At 37.0% G+C, this 26,945-nt stretch overlaps 1 protein-coding gene across 4 annotated transcripts in view; it reads left to right on the top strand.

Moving 5' to 3' along the window:
• fam49bb (family with sequence similarity 49 member Bb) overlaps nucleotides 1-26,945 on the top strand; it is a 65,932-nt gene that overhangs the window by 4,151 nt on the left and 34,836 nt on the right. For 3 of the 4 annotated variants that reach the window (XM_026937973.3, XM_053228080.1, XM_053228081.1), the window contains exon 2: nucleotides 20,606-20,688. The exons of the other annotated variant lie outside the window; for it this stretch is intronic. The gene's annotated coding sequence lies outside the window, so the exon portion shown is untranslated. The remainder of the gene's footprint in view (nucleotides 1-20,605; nucleotides 20,689-26,945) is intronic. 4 annotated transcript variants of the gene reach the window in all.

The raw sequence follows: 26,945 nt of genomic DNA on the forward strand, positions 1-26,945 counted from the left end.
TGCTGCCATATTCATGATTGAAAGATTTGGCAGTTACTGACTGGTATCAGAATGCCTTCAATGTGCTGCGCTGTGGGATGCGACAGTCCATTCCCTGGAGTAACCTGATCAAGTGAAGAAGATGGTTAGCAATCAAGCGAAAAACATTGGATATCAACAAACCAGTCCATTCTCTGTAATGAGCACTTTATATCGGATAAGTTGGCTGGTTAGTTACCGGCTGTGGAACATGATGTTAGCTAGGTGGCTATTAGTGATTTTTCTCATTACTGCTTATTTTAAAACAAATGTTGTGCTATTTACGTAGTGTTGCAATTGTTATTAGATGTTATTAGATGTTTTAAACATTAGTAAGAAGTTTAGAATAAAAAAAAAAAAAAGAGTTTTCTATTTTCTTTCTCTGATTTTGTACAGGATAAAATAGAAGTGTAAAGAAAAGCTCTGTAGTGTTTGTCCTGGTGTGGTCAGTGGCTTTTTCACTGATTTATGTCTTAAAATGTGATGAGTTAGTTGTGAAATGCTTGCTTAGAGGTGGAGAGATTGTAATGAGAGTTAACTCCGATAAATGTGGCTTGGGCAATAGACAACTAGGTTTTAGGTATTGAGAAATGTTCCAGTGTGTAATAGCAATGTCTTACCAAATGTGTAGAACCTCACTACTTAAAAATAGCCATAAAAGCCTACAGCTTTAACTTATCCCTCCCCACAGTTTTGCCTAATTACAATATGTTACGTGTGGCGTCACACCCTCGTCAAGGGGAAATTTCAGCCTGTCAGATCCCTTTCTTTATTCACAGCATCAGAGCAGGGATACAGTTTTGTTCTTGGTATGTTACTCTAGGGCCTTCTGTTTCATATTACATATTATTTGTGGTATTTTGGCACACCTGTTGTCATCTAATCCAGTTACATTTTAGGGTGTGTGACATATTATGTTGGTTAATCTGTCCTTGTGTAATAAAAGTATTTCTGAAATGAATTTAGAACAGATTTGGCCCATATGCTTCCTTAGTTTTTATGCCTGAGTTGTCCATTGCCGTACATATTGTTTCCTTCTTGCTCTATGTTCACTCTGGGAAGTGACAAGTCACGTGTCTCGTGGGCTTGTTGCGACCTTCATTATCGTTGCTTGTGGGTGCACACCGTCCAGTGTTTTTTAGTTTTGGACAGAAGTAGCCAAAATGTAATTGCTTTGAAAGGTAACTAGTTAAACCCAAATTAGGCTAAATAACTAATTTTCACACTAATCAGTGTGAAAAGGTTTTATGATTTACAAACTGTTGACTCCTTCTAAGACACACCCACTGCTCTTTTAGTTTGGATTTTTACTCCATTTTCTCCCAGTTTGGTCATTTGCTAGCTCTCCCCTGTTACATGACAGCTACCACAACCAGGGACGGTGAAGGCTATCACGTGATTCCTCTGAGACATGTGAAGCCAACTGCTGCTTATGCTGCTTAAGGTAGCATAACACACTCGGAGGAAAACACTAACTGCCCTCTTCAACATACTGTACATGAGACCCACAATTGGTTAGTGTTGCTCGAGCACAGACAGCTGTGACATTGCTGGGATTTTGCTCATGATAGGTCTCATTTGTGAAACTGGATACGAACGAATTTATTCGTAAATCGTTCATATGAGCGTTTACACAAGAAATTTGATATTCATGAAAATCCTGTAAATTTGGAAAAATGTTTGTATGCTTTTTCATGCTCCTGAGTGTGTAAATTTATGCTTAAGAAGGCTAACTAAAGTACCCTTTGACTTGATAGACTTCACATCATATCATTAGCATGGATTACTGCACTTTCATATATGGAATATACTGTCGGGTTTAAAGTATGTATTTTTATTATGTTTACAGCATTTAGCAGATGCCCTTATCCAGAGCAACATGTAGAAGTGCTTTGAAGTCTCTGTTAAAAACCACATCCTGATGCTAGTTCACTAGGTCAGGGACTGAGAAAAAGTTGTGAAAACCAGTCATTTTATATTATTGGCATTAATTAAATATTATGAAACATAAAGAAAGTGAGCCAACGCACCCTTAAATTAAGACAAATAAAACTAATCATTCAAATATATATAAAAAAGTGTGTGCGCACAGCTGTAAGCCATAAACAAATGCCTCAGCTGACAGAGGATTTAGCACTTGCTTATTATTATTAACATATATATTAAATATTTTATTGGCATAGAATTGAGTGAAAATAACTTCCACTTCTGCCTTTCAGCCTTTACTCTCATCGTTCATTTCGTGCTCCCAGCTGTCTGTGCACTTGAACTTCTACAGAGTTTTGTGCGTCACTAAATGCAAATGAGCTGTGTCGGGAAAACACTTTGCACTTTACGGGTAAACGTACATGTGCAACTATATAGAAAGTCAGCTTTTCCAAAACTTTGTAAAACTGGCGAAAAATTTTAGATCAGATTGGCTTACGCAAACACTTACACACAACTTTACTGGAAGATTAATAAATGAGGCCCAATGTGTCTCTAGTGTGTACTTTAAAAAAATATTTTACGATTCTCAAGAATAATCAGAAGGAGTTACATTTTTATAAAATTTTCTAGTAACAGCAGCTCTGACAGTAGTTCCTGCTGTAATTCACATGTTTATTTTAATACATTTGTAATACATTATGGTTTCCATAGTAACATCTAATTCACAGGGACTTGTATGGTGGATGGTCCACATAACCTAAGACTAATAGGCTAATAAATGGATTAAAATGTGTTGCTATTTAACAAGGTTAAAGTTTAATCATTGATATGGTGAAGCTTTCATAGAGATGAACCGCTTAAATGAACAGCTTTGTCTATCTCTATCATAGAGATAAAGCTGTTCATTTTACGTTTTCAGCAGGAAAGTTTGAGGACAGAGGACATGGTCGTTTCTAACTAACATCATGAGCTGAATTCTTTTTCTTATTAAATATAAGAGAGAGATAAAGAGAGGCTTGTGGGGGAAGGACAGTTTATAGCTGCTGTAATGTAAGTGACAACAGGAACTAACTTGTTTAGTGAATGTTCCACAGCATTAAATGTAACTATAGAAAATGTCATTTTGCCTTGATTGCCACATCAAGCATTCATTCTAATTGCATGGTTAGTGGACTGCAAGGTTGGTAAATAAATATGAAACCAAATTTGATAAATAAATTGAAACTGAAAAGGTGTACATTTCTACTTAACTAGGTGCAGCAAAACACTCTTCCTGTGCAGGAGTGATGCCCATAAGGGCTACTGAAAACATCACACTTAATAAAATAATGGCAAGAATCAGGACAAGTGTGTGCCTCAAACTTGATTTCACCATTGTGCCTTGTAGAATATCTTCACATTACACATGTGCTATAGAGCAATGTGATGAACACTTCCTGGTAGAGCATGTTGTGTAGTGTTTGTGGTGACATCTTAAGTCGGCTTTGGCACACTTTGAGATGACCTCAATAAAATCTTGGCTGAAGTCTGTTACAGTCTATGTGATAACGTATTCTCCGTGCCAGATTATAAGGTGAAGATCCTGTAACGATAGACTTCTGATTAAAGAAAATTACTACATTCTGCTTACATCATCAATCAGCACAACCCGTGCTCATGCAGAAAACAGGGACGCATAAACAGAAACATTCTTTAAAGTGAGTTTGAGGTCATGAGATTTTTTGTCTGTAAATTAGTGTGGATTGTTTACATTTCACCACTGTCACTATCAAATTGTATTTTTTTTGTAGCCATGTGAATTTTTGTAACCCTATACAGTCCTCCTATTGGTGGACCTATTTAGATAAGCATCATAGCAGCGGTCACGCACTTTTGAGATGAGACTTTTAGCAGATTTCAGTCAAAAACTGTGCAGTGCTGGCTTTGCCTGAGTAAATTATATTCCCCACACAATAATGCATACTCAGTCACATTCACTTAAAGGTATAATCAGAGAATTTGGTTTAAGTTGGGTAAAGCTTTTGAAACTCCAAATACAGCCTGTTTTAGGAGGAAATACAGTGTTTCCTCCAAAGCCACACCCCCGAAAACATGCACAGGCGCTTCCCAGGATAAATAATCTGAAATGCTTTCCGAACTGATCAGTAACAAATTGACAGGATTCTTGTCCTGTGTTTTAATTTGCTTTTTACTTGCATAGCTTTTCCTCTGACCAGAAAATTTATTGAAACACTGCTAGAATGTAAGGAAATTCAATAAATATGTTCTGGTGTAAAAATCACTGAACACATGTTTAAGGTAAGGATGGGGTATTTGGTAGTTTATGACTTCAGGAGTTATATGCTAGTTCTTGACAGTGTGAAAACCCCAAATCTTTTCAAAACTTTACAGTGGTATGAGAGCATCCTGTCCTTTATAATGTGTCACATAGAGACATATTCATGACATGTTCTACTCTAACAAGTGTAGAGAGCCCATGCTAGATGTACTGTTGCTAACTAGCTAGCTTGCCACATCCAAATGCGTTGGAATATAATCATATTACTTAATTTGACTAATAACATGTATGTTACTAAAGTATGAGTGACTGTGAAGTAAATGTGGGCTGTAAAGTGCAAAATTGTTAATAACTCACTCCCTGCACATATTTTTGACTGAAATACATTACTTACAGTTACATAAGCAAGAAATAAAACATCACACAATACAAGCTAGTTTTCTCGCTCTCTTGAAGTGAATAAGAAAATAATGCAGCTTATCGAGTTACGTCCTGAAGACTTCCCTGTGTCCAAAAACCAATAACAGCTTTACCTCTGACTGTTTCAAAGCTCTGACACAGATCTGACATAAGAGCTGAGACTCCTTCCATAAATATTAAATACACTTCTTCATATAATGAATATATCATGTCATTACACATTTGAGACGCTATTCAGGACTATGTTAATATAGAAATGATGAGAAATGATCAGCACATTAATATAAACTTTGAAGACAGCGCTACTGTCAGAGTTGTTGTTATATAAAATTAATCAGCAACTTCTGAGCAGTCAAAATCATTCAACAGTGATGTGATAACATTGTTAGCGCCTCATCTGGATCTGAAATTTTCGCGTCTGCAAAGCGCTATGGCTTTCAGCAGCCCATGTGTGACTCTCCACTGAAAATGAATGAAAGAATGTCTATCTGTCTGTTATTTGTCAGAAGCAGAGAAAAGGGGGCATTCATTTTCTGAATGTTCACTCTTTTTCAGGTCTGCAAATGAGTGCCTTTAAATTTACTCTTCTGTGAAGAGTGGTGTAACTTTTGCACAGTCTGCATATTTTTCCTAGCTCTTGTTATGACAAGTGTTGGTATGCAGAATGAACTATGCAGTTCTGCTGGAGCTCTGCTGATGGCCTGGAATAAAATGATTCATTTGAATATAAAAACTTGTGTGTTTTTCCGTTTTCCTTTTTTTTCCATTTTTTTCATCATAGACTGTGTAGTCGTTATCGTAGTGTGAACATGGAAACATGCAAAGTGGCCTTTTGAAGCAGACACTTAATGTGGCTATAAATATGCAGACCTCTCTTAAAGATAAAAGGCTACAAATGGGCCACTGTAGTCCAGTAACTTCCTGTAGTGATGCATAATGGTGCATAACAATTCTATTGCTCATCAGTCATCACTGGGTGGAATCTATTTAACTACCATTAATCAGAACACTGTCTTTTTAAATTAACTGAAGTTGGAGTTTATGTTGATTTATGGGCAAGAACATAAAAACACTTATGAAAATTAACTCATTACTATATTTTTTAAACACATTAGGACTCAAGTAACACAATTTCACAATTTTTTTTTCAAAACAGCATTTTTATTATTGTTATTTTTATTCAGTTTTACGGTTTGTATCTCCGAGGATACATTGCCAATTTAGGGTATATATTTAAAAAATAATGATTTTTTTGGTACTTATTGTTAAAATTTTTAAAAACTACTTTAACACATTTTTAAAACATTGTTTTTTGTTCAAATAAATTTTTGCAAACTTTCATTTAATCAAAAACTGCTTGAAACCTAACAATTCATGGGGTGATAAACAGTAAAAGCATCCATTTAAAATACCAACACCTTTTTGGCAATGGAAGGAAGCGATTCCAAGCATTTTGAAAATGCAGCGCATTGCTTTGCACTTAGCATTGTCACTCATGATGGAAGTGTGTCCAGTAGAGCACATCCTGCATTGATCTTTCTCTGACAGGACAGGGAAATGGTCAATCCTGTCGTATCTCATGCCGTCAGCAGGCTGTTGTCTCATGCCTTCATTCTGTTTGGAAGGTCTTCCTCTTGTTTCCTTTTCTGAATAGATCAGTGCTTTGGCTACATCCAGCCTAAAGCCTTTCAGGTTCAGTTGAAGCTGAGTTCTAGCATTTATCGGATGTCCTTATCCAGGTGATTTACTGAAGTGCTTTGTAAGAAGAAGAAATCCTTTATTTGTCAGTATGTACAGCACAGTGAAATTCTTTACTTTACATATGCTAGCTTGTTAGGAGGCTGGGGTCAGAGCACAGGGTCAGCCATGATACTGTGCCCCTGGAGCACAGAGGATAAAGGCCTTGTCCAGTAGTGGCAGCTTGATAATGCTGGGGCTTGAACCTTTGACCTTCTGAACCTTCGCCTTGTACTCTGCTTGTACTCTTTATCAGAAACATCCTCATGCCAATTGAAATGCTTGGTGAAGAGGTAGGTCTTTAGCCTTAGTTTGAAGACAATGTGTGACTCCGCTTTTCAGACAGCCAACTGAGTGTCAGGACAGAGTCTTGACACATGTCTTCTTTGTACATTAAGGGATGGTGGAGCCAGTCAAGCCTTGTTATAGGCTCAGAGGGAGCGTGGTGCAGAGCAGGGTATGATAAGTGCTTTAAGATTGATTGGCATTGGTCCAGTTTTGGCTTTGTAGGCAAGCATCAGTGTTTGACATCTGATGTGGGGAGAACTTGGGGAGGATGTACAGCAGATTAGGCTTACTGGAGGTTAGTTTAAACTGTTGAGCTGCCATCCATGATGAGATGTCTGCCAGACTTTGCGAGATCCGAGCAGATACATGAGTCTCTCAGAAGGGGAAGGAAAGGAAAGGAAAGGGTGAGTTGAGTGTCCTCATATCAGTGGTATGGAAATCTACCTGAGGATATGACCTCACTGACAGAGTGGGTATAGAGGGAGAACAGAAGACGACCCAGCACTGTGGGACACCACTGGAAAGTTTGCATGGAGCAGACTGCCATGCTGTGCTATGAGTTCCAAGACTCATGAGGATTTACAGGAGAGTCTTGCGATTCTTAGTAATGACCACAAGGGCAGTTTGTGTGGAGTGTGGCTCTTTGAAGCCAGACTATTTATGATCTTGGATGTCGTACTGGGTAAGATAGAGAGACAACTGATTGTATACAGTACATTCAAGAAAAGAGAGAAGCGATGCTGGTTGGTAGTTGCTCATGTCTGAGGTATCTAGAGTGTTTTTTCAGGATGGGAATAAACCCTGATGTCTTTAATGCAGTCGGTACATGACCAGATGTTATGGAGTCATTAACGATGGAAGAGATGTAGGGGAGGAGGTCTTGTGAGATGGTCTGGAGCATTGTAGAAGTAATGGGACCAGCGGACAAATGGTGGGATTGCTGGACAAGATCAGCAGGATCTCTTCTGTAGAAAGAGGAGGGGACGAGTGACCGTGTAGTGCAGGAATAAGGGTAGGAGGGAAGGACTGGCCGTATTTACCTTCTTTTCTTCTTGTCAAAGGTGGTGGCAAAGTCATCAGCCTGTTAGGGAGGAGGGTGAAAGAGAAGGCGGAGGGTTAAGAAGTGAAGAAAGTAGGTTGTGGAGCTTGCGAGGATCATGTGCAGGGGCATCTATCTTTTCCAGCTTTCGATGCTGTGAGGTCAGTATTTTCCCATCCACGAAAAAACAGTGAAAAAGGAGTTTTAAAATTTCTCCCCCTTAGTGGTGTTTTTGAAAAGCTTCATTTATAGTGACCTAAAACACTGTTTTTGTGTGGACAGGAGGCTAAAACTCAATCATTAATACCGTACAAACATTACATATATATAGAGATGCACTAGTCCCACGTTTTCCATTTTCAATACAATATCAGAGCTCTGTGTGTTTGCTAATACCCAACACAGGTCCGATACTGACATCCTCTTAGTAACTGTGTGATTCTCCGAGACTTTTATTCCTATGTCTGGCAAGATATCAGAGGTGTGGTGCCAGAATGCTTTAAGACAAGTTGTATCCTGTGTTCACATTCACGATCTGCATCATGTCAGTCAACATAACGTGGCCATGGCATAAAATACATCAGTTGAATTGAGTAGATCAGAAAGTATGGCAAATCCAAACTTGTACTGATCAACCATTTCCGGCCAGCACAGGCCCAAACACAATACTCAGTACTGATCTGTAATATTCCTAATGGATAAATACATTATTTGTGTGTTTACATATATATAAAAAACACACTCACAATTGCAATTGCATTCGAATTCCAACAATGCCATCTGTGGCTGGTCATCCGAGAGAATGACAAGCCCTGCTTTCTGACCTGGAAGGCCAATCATGTCTGTGTTTAATCTTATGTACAGAATATACTACATAGCATAGTGTCTCTGCTAAGCACGTTCAGCTGAATTTGCATTAGCCAAAGTTGGCTTCATGTGTCTAAGAGGTAGCACCCCTTGGTAGCGGTCATGGAATTGGGGAGAACTTTGTTTACTTTCCAACAGAATTTTAGTATTGTACTTCTGGGATCACTGGCATATCTGCCTCTTGCACTAGACATGTTTGTATTGCATTAGATTTAGAATAACAAAACAGTACAGAACCATTTCTCTCAAGCTCATGAATATTTTAAGGACATTTTCTCATTTACTAAGAAAGACTAAGATCAAACCAGTTCGTATCAAATCAAGTGATAAGCCTGACTATGAGGAAGGAGCTGAGGTTTAACTGCTTTGATGTGTCAAAGAGCTTGGCATTGCACCCACCCTGTTTTATTAGTCTTCCCTTCATACTTCATATTAGGTTCAACACTCCACCCAAGAACATAATGGAACATTGATCACATCAATTTGACTATGCCCACTATAAGTATATTATGTCTGTGACAGCCCTGATCATAAGAGAGCATGTCTCCTTTGTTGTCTTATTTGTAGTTGCTTGTGCTGAAGCTCGTACGTCACACATTTAACCAGACAGCTGGTCATGATGTATATTTAGCCAGTGTTGGTTAAAATTATGGATAATCTAAAGATCACCATGAGATCACTGTGGATGGTACCACATAGAAGCCATAAAGATGGCTGTGAACGTTCTTCCTTGGATAGCCTTAGGACTGCAATTGCTAAGAACAGTTTGCTCTCAAGTCTCCATCACGGAACAGTTAATAACTTCAGTTTGATACAAGAGACTTAAAGTTAAAACTATAATGAATTCAGAAATTACTCTGATGCTTATACTCAATTTCCTGTTAACATAATTAGCATGTTTTGACTATATAGTATACAATTGTAGAGGAGAAATTTATTTATAATCGCACTATCCAGTGTCACCCACGTGAGGATGGGTTCCCTTTTTGAGTCTGGTTCCTCTCAAGGTTTCTTCCTCATGTTATCTCAGGGAAGTTTTCTTGCTACCCTCACCTCTGGATTGCTCATTAGGGATAAATATATAAATTTAAAATTTATATCTGGATTTATGTAAAGCTGCTTTGTGACAATCTCCATTGTTGAAAGAGCTATACAAATAAAATTGAATTGAATTGAAAAATTCTGCTAGTTAAAGCCTAACTTCAGCACCCTGTCACATTAATGCAAATAGACACCTAGATTCAAAATGTATTTTTTCTTTCTTTTTAATCACTTGCTATATGGTGGTATTCACTGCACTGAAATTTGACATCCATTACTATGTGTCTTAGTAGTGGAGTAGTGGGTTATGGAACATCACTGAGTTTTAATGCCGTTACCACAAACCTCTATCTGTTTTCGGTATAGCACCCTGAATGGACTTGTCTGACTAGTTCCTCTGTAAAATGAGATTGTTTGTTTTGTCTGTCTTATCAGATAGATTCAGTGATGTTTATCCAGCACTGTTCATTTTCAGATTTGGCATCGACCAATAAAAAGCATTGCATTCACACAGAGACCCAGTGCAACAAAATGGTTAGAACGCATTAATTTTTTTTAAGAGTCTGGATTTGGAGCGTAGCAATTTTGACAAATTAAAGTGGGCGGGGCTGGTGAAGCAAACTAGTGTGGGATTTAACTTTAAGCAGATGTGAACTGATGTGATAACAGCTGTCAATTAATAACTATTTTACACAGAGGTAATACATGCTAGCTAGTACCGTGAATTGTATATAAAACTATACTATAGCTCACACAAACACCCTTCACATACCCCACTTCTCCCGGTATACAAATTGTTTTTTGTGTTAAAAAAAGGTGGTAAAATGTATTTCACAATTTTAAAAGCACCTTAAAGGCAGATTAAAGGCACAGCCGGTGGCTCTGTTATACTGTAGGAAGTATTTTTGTTGCGGTGGTTTGGTTCCACTTGCTGCGTTAGAGGGAAATATCACTGCAACTCGGTACATCATTCTGCAGACTGATTGTGTTGTGCCCATGGAGTTAAATTTTACATCTCTGAATTTTTATGTTGTTTCAAATTGGCTGAATCCATTCAATTTTCCCAAAAAGCATACATGATGAACACTAGATGGATGCTAGACGCCAAGACTGTGTGTTGTGGAGATAAAGCTACATTAGCAAAGCTTCACAGACTTTCCCACACACTCAGTGAGTGAGTCTCAACCCTGTACTGAACTGCTTGAATGCACCTGATTCAGTTCATTGATTCAGTCACAAAGTGCTTCATAGTTCACAGGCCTTGGGTTGGGATTATAAATTACACCAGACATGGAGATGTTTCATCTCCTCGTCTCCTTTGCTCATGTATATCTATAGTTTTTCATGCCAGTCCTTTTCAAACACTTGATCAACTGTAATACAGTTATGAGTGTATCAGGTGCTCCAGCATTGCTGGGTGTTTTATGAACAGGTAGAGGTTATAGGTCATCCTTTTCCTGTCCTCAGGTCCCATACACTCCGCCCCTTACCAGTGGCACACACGTTTTATTACCTGCTCCCAACACACCTCTACCAAGCCTTAAAGTACACTTCATGCCAGGTGAGCAAAACTGTGGACTGCCTTAGGTACTGGTCTCACTGTTTATTTTCCAACCAAAAATGGAGAAATGTTCTCGAACCACTAGCGACATTGGAGTTTTTAAAGAACCCATCGATGCTGCTGTGTTCATTGCTGCAACCACATAACATTTTCTCGTCTTTTGTCTGATGCACATAAAAATATCTTTTGATTATAAGATCACGTACAGTATCTGGTACTGACACCCTGACAGGTTAAAAAAAAATGCAGCATAGTTTTCACTAAACATCAGTCTCTTCTGCTATAGCAGATTTTATTATAGGTCTTATTATATCTCAGTGGAAGTTTTTGCAGAGTGTTGCATCATTTATTTTCTTGATACTTTTCTTGCCTAAACCTATGAGGCTTTAACTGGATTGATTTGCTTCCTGAGAACAGGCTACTTAGAAAAAGCATAATTTGTGCAATGACTGCCTTGTAAACCACTTTTTCTGGGTAATTCCAGCACTGTGGATGTAGAATTTGTACTTGTAGTAGTATACATCTCTCCCTGGACAAAAATAATTCAGAAAATATAATCAACATGCACATCATGTCATAAAGCATTTGTATAAACCTGTACAAAAATCTGAAAAAACAAACAAACAAACAATGCTACAGATATGTTTTGTTGATTTTGTTAGAATCCATGTTTTGCATTCATCTTTATCTGTTTTATCTCAGAAAATCTTCACACAGGAACAAGTCAGATAGCTGAATCATAAATAGTTTTCTATAGTCCAATATCCACTCACTAAGGTATAAAATAATGATGTTGTAGATCCTACATGGTGCACCATATGCACAGTAGAACACCATTTGAGATTCAACCACACAATCATACATTTACAGGAAATTATTACATGTAATATCACATATAGGACACACATTTTGTTTTCTGTATTTAATTAGAAATTTGAAACTTTTTTTTAAGTGATAATTGGAAAAAAGGAACTAGTTTTTTTTTCTCTTGGTATGTGGTAAAACAGGATTTTTTTTTTATATAAAATAATTTTTAAATTATAAAATATTTCTCCAGAAATCAGTCTAGAAATCAAATATTCATGAACTGTTATATTTTAGCCTGAACAGAGTTGAACTAGAAGTACGAGTAGGCTATTCTACAGGCTGTTCTCTGGTTAAGATGTGCACTTGGACCAATAACTTATCCAAGACAGCCATTATGGAAATACATTAAGCAAAGTGTTTGGGTAATTATTTTTGAAAATCTGGAGGTAATCAGGACGGAAAAAAGTATGTAGGCTACAGTAATAAAATAAATATTCAGATAATTGTTTTCTTGTAGCAGAGTCCTTGAATCAAATTTGTTCAGTTTTTTTGACTGCATTTTGAGATCCACTGAGAGTTTGCATAACGTATTGAGTAACCTTTCAGGGAGAATGTAGAGCCATGTTAACTGATGTAAACTTTACAGTTATAAAGCAGTTTATTAGTGCTATAGACGTGACAAAAACTTTATTTATTTATTTTTTTCCAAAGATATGACAGGGTTAGGCCTATGTGTTTATCTTTTGTTGGATTTGAGTACAGTCTTAGTAAATTTCTAGTTTATTCTTGATTCATATTTGCCTCGATGTCGACACTACAGCTTGTTCAAACATGCCGATTTATGTGAAAATGTTTGAGAGCAGTAAAATATACACCTAAGTGGACTATTTAATGTTTTTTTTTTTTTTTGCACTGTGTTTGAGTATCTGTGAAATTGTTAATTTTTTTTGTTTGTTTTTGTTGACCCGTATATTTTTGAGATTTAATAATATCTATACAACTTTTCAACTTTTTATTTTTATACTATTAAGCAATGTTTTGGCATAAAATATCATATATACACGGTAGGATGCAAATAACATCTTTATAACATTAAATCATTTATAACATTAACCTTATGACTCCATGTTCCCAATGTGAATAGCATTTCTCTTTAGTGTATTTAACTAATTGCCGGGGATCGGGTGGGTTTTTTTTTTTTTTTTTTTTTTTTTTTCTTGCTGCATAATAGTGACTCTGGGATTTTGAAAGGCAGGTTTGTTGCCTGCTTCAGAGTTCCTGCAGGGTTCATGCAGGGTGCAATGTTTTTTTTTTTGTTTTTTTTTAGGTAGCCGTTAAGCAGCTTTGCTTTGCATTTCAACAAGTGTCTGACCCTTTCACAGGCCCCTAGCTCTGGGCTGCTCGGTGATGGAAGTTGTTTCCTTCCTTTCCCCTTAATGAGAATGAAGCCTATTGTGTTCTTCGGGACACCAAGGGTGGTGTGATGGGATCTGACACGAAGCAGAGTTACCACCTTGAAGTCACCTTGACTGTACATTTTGTCCATTTATAACTATGGGAAATGTCCACAAAACAGGTTGGTTATTGTTATTGCTTATGTTGTAGGAGCTATAAACAGCCATTCCCTCACCAACGTACAACATGCACACTTCGGATACACTGAAAAAAATTTGCATATAGAATTTAACCAAAAGAAATTCAGGCAGCAATGTGGTTGCACATGTGGTAAAGCTTACCTAATAGTTTTAATTCATCAATGCATTTTAGGCCTCTTCTTATTGCAAAGGTACTTTTAAATTTTAAGTAATTCCAAATAGTCAGATTTACTCACAAAAAAATTGAGGCAGCAATTTGCAGCCACTTTTTTTTGGGGGGGGGTAAATTTTACCCCTTTTAAGTAAGATTGAACATATTTTAGTAAGTATTATTTGCAATGCATATGTGATAAATCTTACCTAATATTTTTAGTTCATCAATACAATATATTTTATGCCTTTACTTATTGCAAAAGTACCTTTAAAATTTCACTGAATGAAAATGTAATTCTATTAATGCCATTTTAATTACTCCCGTGGTTTGATGTTGATTATGTCAGTTTTTTATTGACTAAATTCTCAGACTGCTCCACAGCAGAACACACTTCTCTCAAGCAGTTATCTTAAATGATGTTTGAATTCGTACATTAAACAGGCACGTCTCCAGCACAAGTCTCTTGTTTGTGCCAGTTTTGCAGAAATCCGACTGTGCGGACTAACTTACTCAATATGCACAGCGCTGCCACAGTTCATATATTTACAAGATAATGTGGCACTTAGGTACATACATGTGCAACCAATAAGCACTTATCTATGCTGTAATGTTATTGATATACGTATCAAACATACTATGTCAGTTGTTACATAGGCATATCTGCTTTATTATTATTATTAATTATTAGTAAGCTTTATCAAGCTAATTATTGAGCTAACCCTCTAAAGGACGGCAGTTAGCATTAACCAGCAAGTTTGTGTTAGCTTAGCCACAATTGAGGTAGCATTAATTGGCATTCGCAAATGAAGTAAAATGATATTTTTTGTCATAGAGAAAAATATCTCTTAACTATCACACTACTTAATGTCGTGTCCTGTGAATGTTCAATGTGCCCAAAAAATCCAGCTGAAAAACCCAGAAAGAACTGGTCCCTCAGCATGGGCTGTAATTAATGCACAGGTCTGTGTAATTATTATTTAATTGGGTAAATTTTATGAGGCTTTTGCACATTGTAGATTTTGTACTACATAATATGCACAATGTTAAGTAACATTTAATGGATTTTTCTGAAGTGTGTTTTTTAGTGAATAAAATTAGCTATGGATTGTACCCAGGTTCACAGGCTGCAGCTGATAACTCAGTTACTTTATGTAAATTATTTTATGTAAATATTATGCAATTCATGTGTATTATATTTATCCCTCCAAAATCATGTATTACAGTTAAATTATTATCTGCTTTTCTTTGAGTCATAGAGGAGTAAAAAAGATTTTTACTTAAAGTATTTTCTCCTTAAGAGGAGTCACACATCACAGGTCCACCATAAACATGTGCAGCAGCCTTGGACAAAAACTCTCTGCTGTCACCTTTGAAGGTACCGCAACACTCATTGTGCAGATTTATAGCTTCCTTTGTAATTTGACCAACCCACAGAAGCCTGTAATCTCTGGGTGCAAGACTGAAGACTGTGAAGATCTTTATGCCTCCTGGGATTCTTTACTGTGATACTTTGCTTTAAGGAGTGTGTGATATATTTAGGCCTGAGGAGTTAATTCCTTTTGCCTTTGTGGATTTTTTTCCCCTCTGCTGTTATAATAGACATGATCTCAGCCTCATATACACTTATACATTCAGCTATTTGCAAATGTCTGAACCTTGAAAGTTGCAGACTGATTGGCTAATTGCACTTCTGTGTATGCAGGCTCATGTGTTTACACTCTTCCATATGCTGGTTTACAAAACAATCTTTTGAATACTGTGATACAATGAGCATGATGGAGATATGATGTAGTAACAGGAAAGAAGTCTGAACAATCTCAGTGTGGCTAGTAAATGAGATATCCTTGCATGTTTACTGTTCAGGCTACGGGAAAAGGTCTGTGGTTGGTAATGTCAAATAGTAAGCCTCTTCCTGTGAAAGCAGCAACGCTGTCTCATAGAAACAAACGTTCACATACAACTTATTTCCAGCACCTTCTGTGTGATTACTGTATGTTTGTATATGTTTGGATTGGGCAATTCTTGGCCAGATTTAGTGTCAAAAAGTACCAGACTCTTCAGTGAAAGCTAGAAGTCTGCCCACAAGACTGATTAAATGGAGAAAGATATTGGCATGTTGCAGTGAATCAGTTCAGGGTGAAGTAGGTTACTTTGAATTTTTTCTTTTTTCTGATCTTTTAGTGTATCTTCCTCCCACCTTCTCCCATATTTATCCCCACTTTTCCAACTCAGTGCCTACTTTTTTGCTTCTTTAATACAAAAAGTATATGATGGTTTAATAAAGGAAAAATGACAGGCAAGCTCTCTATTAGCAAAGGTATGAGGAAGTGTGTGTGTGTGTGTGTGTGTGTGTGTGTGTGTGGGGTCATATGATGATGCCAATATTTTGATTTTTATTATTTGATATAATAAATCTGTTTTTCACTATTATTTTGCTTACCGTTATACTTCAGACGTCTTGGAGGAAGTTTTCTGTCTGGTTGTTCCTCATTCTGTGCACAGAGACTTAGATTGCTGGGAAAACACATGATTAGAAGAAACTGTATTTTGTTTTTTAGTTTACATTAATTGAAATAAACTAGTATGTCATGTACCTATTGTTTTATACAAATGTTTAATCATTTATAATATCTTTAAAAAGTCTATTTTCTTTTAAATAGGAAAATTATATTTAGTGACTTGCATAAGGAGGCATAAGGTGGCAGAATTTGCTCCTCTTTGCAAATGAAGAGGATGTTTTTCACCAGTTTGAGCCATGCTTTAGGTAATTACAGCCTCTGACAGTTATAGGAAATGGTGTAAATGTGTTTTAGCTGATATTGAATTTGCTGCATTCTTTAAAAAAATCTTTGCTAGGTCTGTAAGCTTATTGTGCAGATGATGAAGTTGATAGCGTGCTAAAGCTTTAGTTCAGGATGAGAACCTCAAATCTGCTGCGAATGGGAGGAAGTCACTGCACAAGAGGAAGTGGCCTGATCACCTCCCACTCTCCACCGTCTCGCTGTCTGCGACATGCCCTGTTAACAAGTCACTGCACCCCTGTGCCTTCAGAGATTAGCCCAGTGTATAATCGATACTGTTTTTGTCATTCACACCATTTAGAATGTCTAGTAAAATTAATCATTTCACAAACAATAGACTGATATTTTAGCCCTGAGTTTTGGTGGTGTGGTCACTGAGATCCTGTTTTAGTAACAGACTGCTACTGTTAAGTCCTCGGGCAATGGCTCTTAAGCCGTAAATACCCCAGGGTGTAGAATGACTTGGAGTGACTCAGTTCTCTGTTCCTGCCTTCTTTCTAAGTTGGGAAAAGAAGGAAAGAAAGTTGTTCATTTGGAATGAATAAAGTATAACAAAAATATAAAAGTCCTCGCCTTGACTGATTAGGTTGGATATTTAATGGAATTACATTTAGTCATTTATTTTTATTAAATTGTCAGAAACTGTTTTAGCCAAATCGACTTTACGAGCAAGACAGAATCAAGGAGCAAGTATCTCCCAAACTGACCAGAAACATATGTAACAGAAAACAAATATAACAGAAACTATTACACTGAGTTTGCACCCACCATGGTTTCTGAATGGGGAAAGATACCCTTTTCACAATTTATCTATAAAAATAGAATTCTGAAATGCTAAAAACTGTAATCTGCGTGTCACATTACCTTCTCAGGCTCCAGACCAAGTGTAGGCAGGGCAGGACATCTGGCAGTGTTACAACAGATATGTCAAAACAAATGGGTAAAGATTTCCCAAGCAATCTTGCAGAAATAATAGCAGCTTACAGGATACAGAGGCTGGGAGCTGTTACAAAGATAAGATTCAAGATAGCTTTATTGGCCATGTTCAGCGAGTGCATAGGGATTCTTACTTGTATCAACCTACCTGGTTGCAGACAGCACAACACAAGCAGCACAACACATGCAGTACAATGCAGACAGTACAACACACACTGTACAACACATGCAGTACAACACAAGCAGTACAATGCAGACAGTACACCACAAGCAGTACAACACATGCAGTACAATGCAGACAGTACAACACACACTGTACAACACATGCAGTACAACACATGCAGTACAACACAAGCAGTACAATGCAGACAGTACACCACAAGCAGTACAACACATGCAGTACAACACAAGCAGTACAATGCAGTCAGTACACCACAAGCAGTACAACACATGCAGTACAATGCAGACAGTACAACTCATGCAGTACAACGCAGGACACATGTAGTGCAAATAAGCAACGTCAAAATACAAGTATCACATATTAAAAAAAACTAATAACAATATAAATCAAATGATAAATAAGGCGCAGTACTGAGAAGCAGCATAATTAGTAAACAGTGCGTGTAGTTAAGGGGAGGGGCTTAGAGGTTTCTGTGGAATATGTATTTCAGCTTCAGAAAGAGAGATGTTGGTAACTTTTGAACTGGTATTATTCTGGTTGTTTTACTATTATTATTATTATTATTATTTTATTAAATGTTATTGTACATTTTTGTAATAATGATGGGACTTTTCTGAAAGTAAACACACTAAATGTCTTGCTGTTGTTTGTTTATTTAATGTTTTTCTTCATTTTATCCTAATGGTAGACGTTTGCACTCATTGTAGCTGTATGAACAGTGAGCTGCATGCACTCATAAATTCTACAAAGACTGGTCACGAAACAGTCTTTCAAACTAGGAATAATATAATTGTTGACTCATGACTGATGACTCACTTCCCTCAAAGTGAAATTTTGCTGAATGTGACAATTGCATGAAACCTGAGTTGGCTGTAAACAGCACAAGGCCACTGCTGGCTCAAGTGTTTAAAACCTAGCCATTGCTTTTGAGTTGGAATCAGTGTTATTGTCTATTTGAACCTCTTTGGATCTGAAGCAGATCTTCTTTTGTGGACAACACAGTAGTCCACTCTGTTGATGAACCTGTAGCTGATAAATGAGTAAATCTACTGTTTGACAGTTCTTAAACACACTCAAGTCACATGTTTCCAGTGGGATTATTAACCACTGTGATAAAGTGCTACTGAAGTGTTGATGCCAGACCGAGTATTACATAGAGTCATGTCTCAGTATCATATTATTCCACTGATTGTAGTATGTCTGTCTGCGTGAAAGTGTAGTGTTCACAGGGCTACATGACACCTTCATAAATCCTTCATAGCAAGTGACAATAAGCCTACTTAAATATTTATTTTTGCAATACACATCGGTCATAAATACTGCTTTTGTCAATTTTGATGTCAAAATTTGATGTTCTAGGCTGACTGCTCACTTTGTATCTTAGTGTACTGGTGTGTCAGTTACGCAATGCTAAGTAAGCGATAAAACATGATGGGGCATTTAATAATTAAGGAATGACAAATCGTGCACTTTATTTGTTTGTAGTTGCGTATAATGTTGTGGAACATCTGTGAAACAACTTGGTTCCTGTTAGCACTTACATTATAACAGCTATAAACAGTCATTCCCTCGCCAGTCTCTCTCTCTTTTCTTCCTTGAATTTAATTAGGTCATGTTATAGAGAAATCGCAGGCTCTTCATCCTGAAACTTTTCCTGTGTTGCAAAAATTTAAGTTACAGCGTCACATTTTATCTGACACAAGAGACTCCATGCGGCATTGGTAAAGGTTACTATAGAAATGATAATGTATTAGAACAAGCTCATTCATATAAAGCTTGCTGGAATTGTTGTCCAAGATGTGGAGTATAATTAATCAATACCTTTTGACCAATCGGAACTGAGCATTCAACAGTGCTGTGGTATTGTGATGTGATGTAGCTTGCCAACTGAGTGCTAAATTGGAAAAATCAATCAAAGCTGCTTTGTAGCCTATTCTGGACTCAGTGCTTTAAGACTGTTGATGCCTGTTGGAAGAAGCCTTTATAAATGTTTATCGGTTGTCATGTAGCAATAGAAAATGCTTAGCATGGCCTGTGTGTTGTAATTTTTTAAGGGGGGGGGTGTTGGGTGGAGGCCAAAAAAAGGACATCAGAAGGAACTGAAATGGGGAAATGCTTGAGCGTGTGCTGTTCCAGAAAAGTGTTGTATACTCTAAGCCCAGTTCAGATCAGTGGCTCAGTGATTTTCTGTACTGATTTTGTCACTTTGTTTCTCTCATCAACTTTCCTTCCCTCAGTTCAATTCCAAGTGGCTTTAAAAATCATGCTATAACTGTATAAGATCATTTAAGGTGGTATTTTAGGACCAGTGTTAGCACACACACATTTGGTTTAGTTTTTTTAGGATGTGTAGCTGTGATGGAAGTGAATCGGGCACAGCAGCACATTATAGCTCATCTTTTTTTTAATGTGTGCATGTCATCCTCTAGCCCTTAATTTAACCCCTTTTGGGCCACTTCGTTGCTGTTAGCTGGAGAATTCTGGTTGGCAGACAAATTTTACACATGCATACACGGAGCTTATTGCAATGCTGACTCTGTCATTACCTATTTACACATGTTTTGGGACTGTGGTTTGATTTTGGCAACTTTAATGACTGTGTATTATTAACACTCTCTGATTTGATTGAAACTTCTTTTAAAAAGAACACTTGTTTATTAAATGATAATTTTTTAACTTCACACCTCACAAATTTGGCTTTACTGCTGCTAAAAAGGTCATTTATACACAATAATCCACAAACACAAATGTCACAACAGTGATTATTATTCTATAATAATATTGTCTCTCTTGAGCTGACTTCTGCTATGATTAATAAAGCAATAGCAACTACAGTCATAGTCAGTGATTGGACCTAGGACTTAAATAAGTACTCTCTGTCTCTCTCTCTGTCTCTGTGTGTGTGTGTGTGTGTGTGTGTGTGTGTCTCTCTCTCTGTCTCTCTCTCTCTCAGTGTGAGTTGCAGTGCAGGACTGCGACCTTGGCCAAGTGCCTGGGTGGCTCTTCCTCCCCTCACCTTCCTCTGCTCATCTGCTGGTAAGTAGTTACCTGTGCTGTACTGTGTATGGACATGTGGGGTTGCCTGAGATGCAGATGGGTTCACAGGAGATTTTTATAAACTGTTATTTATAATGTAGTACCATGCATATAAATTTGATTTATGGAAAATGTAATAATATTTAACACTATTAGATTATTATTAACATTCCATTAGCTTCCATTTAATGTGGTGCTCCTCTTAAGCCCATTTTACACCAGTCTGCAGTGCGTCCCCACCCAACACACTGTCCTGTTAATCAAATTGGCCTTTACATTGGACACTGGCTGTGTAGAGCAGCTATTTACAGAAAAATAAAAATACATTCATGCCTCCTAGTTAGAAGCATTACAAAATACAATATTTGTGCTATGTTTTGCTATATTTCAGCGTATACCCATAATCTAAACAGCAAGTGTAGCTTAGTGTAGCAGCACGTGCTCTGGCAGCGATTAAACTTAAAACATGAAAACTTTGTGTGTGTGTTCTGCCACAGAGCGTAGAAGTGAAAATCGCTGGAGTAGTGAACTTTGTGATCATATACAGTGTTTATAATACAGCATGTTTATAATATTTACTGATATTTTCACATAATGTTTGCTAAAGCAGTGTAAGAAAGAAAGGAAACAGAAATGAATGCTTCATGCCCTGGCATGCACAAGCAATTTTGGGCTCTTACACACAGTGATTCATAAATGCATCGTTAAGTGTGCTAATATAAAGAACCCTGTCTTTTGCTGTCTTTTCCTCTTTGGTGTATATCAATTAAATGTGATGTGCGATATATGATATTTTTATGGTATTTTTGGTTAAGATCAGTTTTATCCTTAAATAAGAATGTTACCTGTCATTCTGTGGGTTTTGCACCTATTTACAATAATGCACACATCTTTAAAATAGTAGGCCTATAATTTCTACCAGTTCGCACTAGGAAATATTGGGGGCCTTAAAATTGAGACATTGGCCAGAAAAGTTTGAGAACCCCTGGAATATTTGCTGCACTTGTCATTTACGCTGAAACTGTAGTTTTGCTGCAGTGTTGCACTTTAAGTAACCTGACTATAGCAGCTCTGTATTGTCTTGTATGTTGCATGGTCCTGGAGGAATATTGTTTCATCCTAATCTCTGTACCTGGATGTGGATGGGACAACAATAAAAATCAATTTGGTTTGAACAATCTCCAGGAAAAAAAAAAAAAAAGATCCAGAATGTGCATATATTCCACAATCTGACTTTGTGTTTATCACTCAGAAAAATTGTTCCAACCAAACTGCAGAAGGAAGTGTAAAGTATGCCCTTCAGTGAATATTCATAACTAGCCAAGCTTGGACTGGCTGTTCTTTTTGCTCCCCCATGTCCCCTTCATTACATAAAAAATAATCTATAATTGTTTTGATGAAATATAAAATAACATAATTGATAAGCTAACACACATACACACACAGTGTATATATATATATATATATATATATATATATATATATATATATATATATATATATATATATAACACCTTACTTTCATATTTTTTCCATCATGCCTTTAACATACTCAGAATTTGAGAAACATTTGCCAATACGGAAGTGCACACCATTGTGGGACACGACGTGGACTTGAGTAATGTGTCTTCCTGTTTTCCCAGTGGCTGCATATGTAATCACAGGGTCAAAGATAACAATGTAACCCACCAGTATGAGGAGACGTTCCGCTGCACATTAACCCTGAGAATGTGTCAAATGTCATTGCATGAAAAATTGCCATCTCCACCTAGTGAGAGGAAAATCATGCCTGTCTTCACCAGGCTGTGTGAAGTGCACGCTTGGGCGTGTTTGGTATCTGTCCAAACTCTTGCCCTCATCATTTACCTACTTGGATGAGCATATTTGGTCTCTTGTCTCAAACGTGCACTTCTGTGGGGCCGTGTTGAAGCATGAATTATCTCTATTGCTTCTAGGTGCGTTCTGATCCAGATTCCTCTTTCGCATGATCAAGGAACAGCAAACTATTCCTACGGCATGGTTCCTTGCATACAGGAGTAATACAGCATTGTTTTTAAAGGTCTGGAGAAGCAAATAACATGACTGAATGAAGACAATGGTTACCTTTTAATGTTTAATCATTAATAATTAGTTGATATAAATTAGCTAGCTATAAGTAGTTATAAAAAAAACATTTGAGGTGGTTTTGTTTCTTACTGGTGTTTCATGTTATTAGTTTTATCTAGTGTCATAGACTCTGAACAGACAACATGTCTATTTTGAATCTGAAATGGAGAATAAACCCACACTTCTCTGTCCATTTGTTTTTACACATTCTGTTTTCTTTTAGCTGCCATGTTGTTAGCCATGTTTGCTAATCAGACCACAGAGTATAAATCTGTGAAAGTCTATGAAAACTCCTCAGACCTCTCTAGCACTGTAGCTAGTTTCTGTGCTGATGTACTCTGTAGGTTCTGCATCTGGCCTGCCAGTTGACGACGATTTGTGCGGATTAGCATTTGTGGTCTGACAACAACACTGGCTGCTGCTTGTAATTTACATCTGAATGTTGAAACCAGTTCAACTTTCTTTTTGCTGTGCCTCAAGGTTCTTGCCTCTCTGAAGTAATACTGGAAATACTTTATTGTATTGCTTACATGTTGCTAAAACTCCATAAGAACAGCTTTGGCAAAACTTTCTCTTAATACTGTCCCATCCTAAGACTATTGTTAGAGTGTAATGGTTGTAGTCCTGAATTTTAAACTATATTAACATAATTTAACTGCCCTGATGCTTCCATCTTAAATGAATTTCTAAAGATCAGAAGGTTTTTCATATTTTCCTCAGCACAGCAGAAAATGCTGAAACTTTTGTTTGAGGTAATCACATATATGTGACAGATGAAGTGGATGGAGACTGTGACATTTTGTGCCAATGCAGGAAGGAAGCATTTTGTAATTGGATTTAAAAAAAAAATTCAGTTATGTGCAATTGACATACTGTTAAATCTATTGTTATTACTAAAATGATGCATCAGTAATGGAGATTTGCACACGGAATAATATTTCAACTGTGTCAGATTTTCCATGCACATGTATACAGATACAGCAGAGTATCACATTTATTCAGGGACAAAACCCGTCTCAGTGTTTTCAGTAGTTACTGTGTGTGTGTTACTCTGTGGCATGCCCATAGCTCCTTGTGACGTGTTTGAGACCCTCGTCTGATCGTTTGGTTTAAAGGATTAACTTCAGTCTTATGACTAGGAACCTCTGAATGCTGGATACAGTCGAGAGAGAGCTAGATCTGTGTTTTAAAGCTGTTGAGAGGTCACCTGACAGTAGTAATGTTTCCTGAGTTTATAGTGTAACTTGAGCAGTGTTAGCAGTAGGACAGTGCTGCCCCCATCTGGTGATGCCGCTGCGTAGCTGGACTGTATTAGATTCATCTTATTAGCTGCTGTGGAGTAAATGTATGAGTCATGTTGTTGCTTTTCATGATCACTGCCTGTGCAGTGGGCTTGAGTGAAATCCTGCTCCATTTTGTCTACTTTTGTGCTGAAGATGCCAAAGCCCATCCACAGGCATTCAGCTCTGGCATCTTATAAGCATGTTATTTGGATAATGGCTTTATGTCCTAACCACATGCCACAGTATGAAACATAGGCACCATAGGAAATGTAGTAGACAATCACTGCATTTCTGATTGAATTTCAGTGCATGGATTGAATTTCATCCTATGGCCAATTCCCTGTTGCAGTGCTCGGTTGGGTCCCCCTGCAGTTAACAGAATATCAGAATTATTTTTTCTTCTCTCAGAGACTGGAATCCTGATGTTGTTCCTTACTCTTCTGTCATACAGTTGTGTCTCTGTTTATCTATGGACTGGAAATAATTTGCTTTTAGTTGAATAATAGCTAAGTCATACAAAATGTGTGATTTTGCTAATTGGCAATTTTCTGATTTTTGTCTACAACTTTCAAACTGATATAAATATATTTTTACACGTTTATTCCAATTGCATTTAATACCCATGAAATACATTCAGTATTTTAGTAAATTAGTAATTAAAATGAACACACTGAGTGTATATATATATATATATATACACACACACAGACTCCTGGGCAAAATATTAAGCTTTTAATAGTCTTAACAACAAATCATTGGTCAGGAAATTAGCAAGAAGTAAACAAATAGATAAAGGAAGTTAGTATGGGAGCTTTTCCTTTTGATTTCTTTAAATGGTTAAACCTCATGGCCCTTGATGGCTGCATCAGGTATGGCAGATAACCAGATGACTAATCTTTTAAGAAAAAAAAAACATCCCAGAAGATATTTTAGGAAAATTCTGTACACTTAGACATGTGCTAGTTTGAATTTTACATCAAACATTTTAATCATTATTATGATTCTACCTTTGCATATAAGAAGACTATATAAGTGAATTTCCCTGTTTCTAGCTTTTCCCCAAACAGTTCACTGCAGCAAAAGTAAACGAGCAAATGGTGCCACTGGAGCTCTCAGGAGTGCATTCATTTAATTCTTGCTAATTTTCTGACCAATGATTTGTTGTTAAGACCATTAAAAGCTTGATATTTGCCATTTTGGACTTGGCCCTTTTTTTTTTTTTTTTGCCCAGGAGTGTATATATATTCCTGCTTCCTGGCATGATGTATATTGTGTGATTTCTCAGAATGACCTGCTTCTATATAATTCCCACACTGCTTTGTAGCTCTTAAAGACAACATTAATATCTTGAGCCTCTTAATATCTTAGTGAACTTCTATCAACAAAACTGTGCAACTGGCTCTCATGTAAGAAGTGTTTTGTAACGCTCGTGATTAATGATCAGTGGCTCAACAGGTGGCGCTATTGATCTGATTATGTGACTTGTGTGTGTGTTGTGTGTGAGGATGGCATTCTTACTGCTCACTGTGTTTTTTTTTTTGTTTTTTTTTGTGAATTTACTGCATTTACTATATTTACTAAATAATCTCAATGTGAATTGGAGATCACATTATCTGGAGGAAAATGTGATTAATCTTTCTTTCATTATAGATCACCATTAATCTATCCTATGATGGCGAATCAGGGCCAAGTTGATTATTTTCCAATAACAGTGTGTCTGTATGTGTTTAATTTCTCTTATAAAACAGCTATTTAAAGAAGAAAAAGAAAGCCTTTATTTTGTCACATATACATTACAGCACAGTGATCACAGAATTTTTTTTCTTCACATACCCCTATACGGGTTAAAGGCAATTTTCTATCAGTTAAAACAAAGACATGTCATACTTATTATTCATTTATAGTTACACTTAATGTTGTGGAACATCTGCAAAGCGAATTATTTCTTATCACATTACAACAGTTATAAATAGCCCTTCTTTCCCTTTCTATTGAAATAAAAAAATAAAAATCACAGCAAAGGAGCTGCAAAATGCAATCTACTCCATCTTTAGACTTTCTCGTCTTTCCCTTTGACTGTTACAAAGCAGTGACACTGGAGACTCCTTCCAAATCTTTTAAATTAACATCTCCTTAAAGAAAACACATCACCATATCAGCAATTAGTATATTATTCTCAGTTTATTAATCACTTTATTATTAGCCTGAGATTGTGTGTAGCATCCGCCATACAAGTGTGTCCACCATACACACGTCCCAGTGAATTAGCCATTACTGTAGAAGCAAATTGTGTATTACACATCAATGTAAGCCTTTTATTTGCCTTGCAGCCGGCATTACTGTGAGAGCCATGGTGTTATAGAAAATTAATCAACTCCTTTCTGACCAATCAGATTTGAGAATTCAACATCTCTGTGGTCAAATGACTCACATTTTATTACAGAGAAATCATTTTTGGTGTTTACATATTATTGTAAATGACCTTTAAAAGACTGACAGTGTGAGGCAGTGTGTATATCCATGGACCATATCCAGCGTCTGGTGTGGTCGTGTGAGGCATCTCAGAAGCATGAGGCAGATTTGACTTGGGTTAGCTGACTCATGTAAAACGCTTGTAGTGGCATATGTGGATGTACATGCTGAAGGGAAGGGAAGGATTATTTAAACATTAAGTGGGTTGGTTTCCTTTTAATTTAGCAATGTGTCATCCACTGATGGTCTACGCTTCTTACTCCACCACACGCTGTGTATCCGGACTAAAGTTTTCCTAAGCTCATTTTACAGGCTAGTAAAATGTTCACGGGCAGTAAAAAGCTTCAGTCCTGTTTGGCCACTGAACTGCACCATCAGTGATTTACCAAACTCTTG

The sequence above is a fragment of the Pangasianodon hypophthalmus genome, chromosome 22 (assembly GCF_027358585.1).
Source record: "Pangasianodon hypophthalmus isolate fPanHyp1 chromosome 22, fPanHyp1.pri, whole genome shotgun sequence".
Lineage (NCBI taxonomy): Eukaryota > Metazoa > Chordata > Actinopteri > Siluriformes > Pangasiidae > Pangasianodon > Pangasianodon hypophthalmus.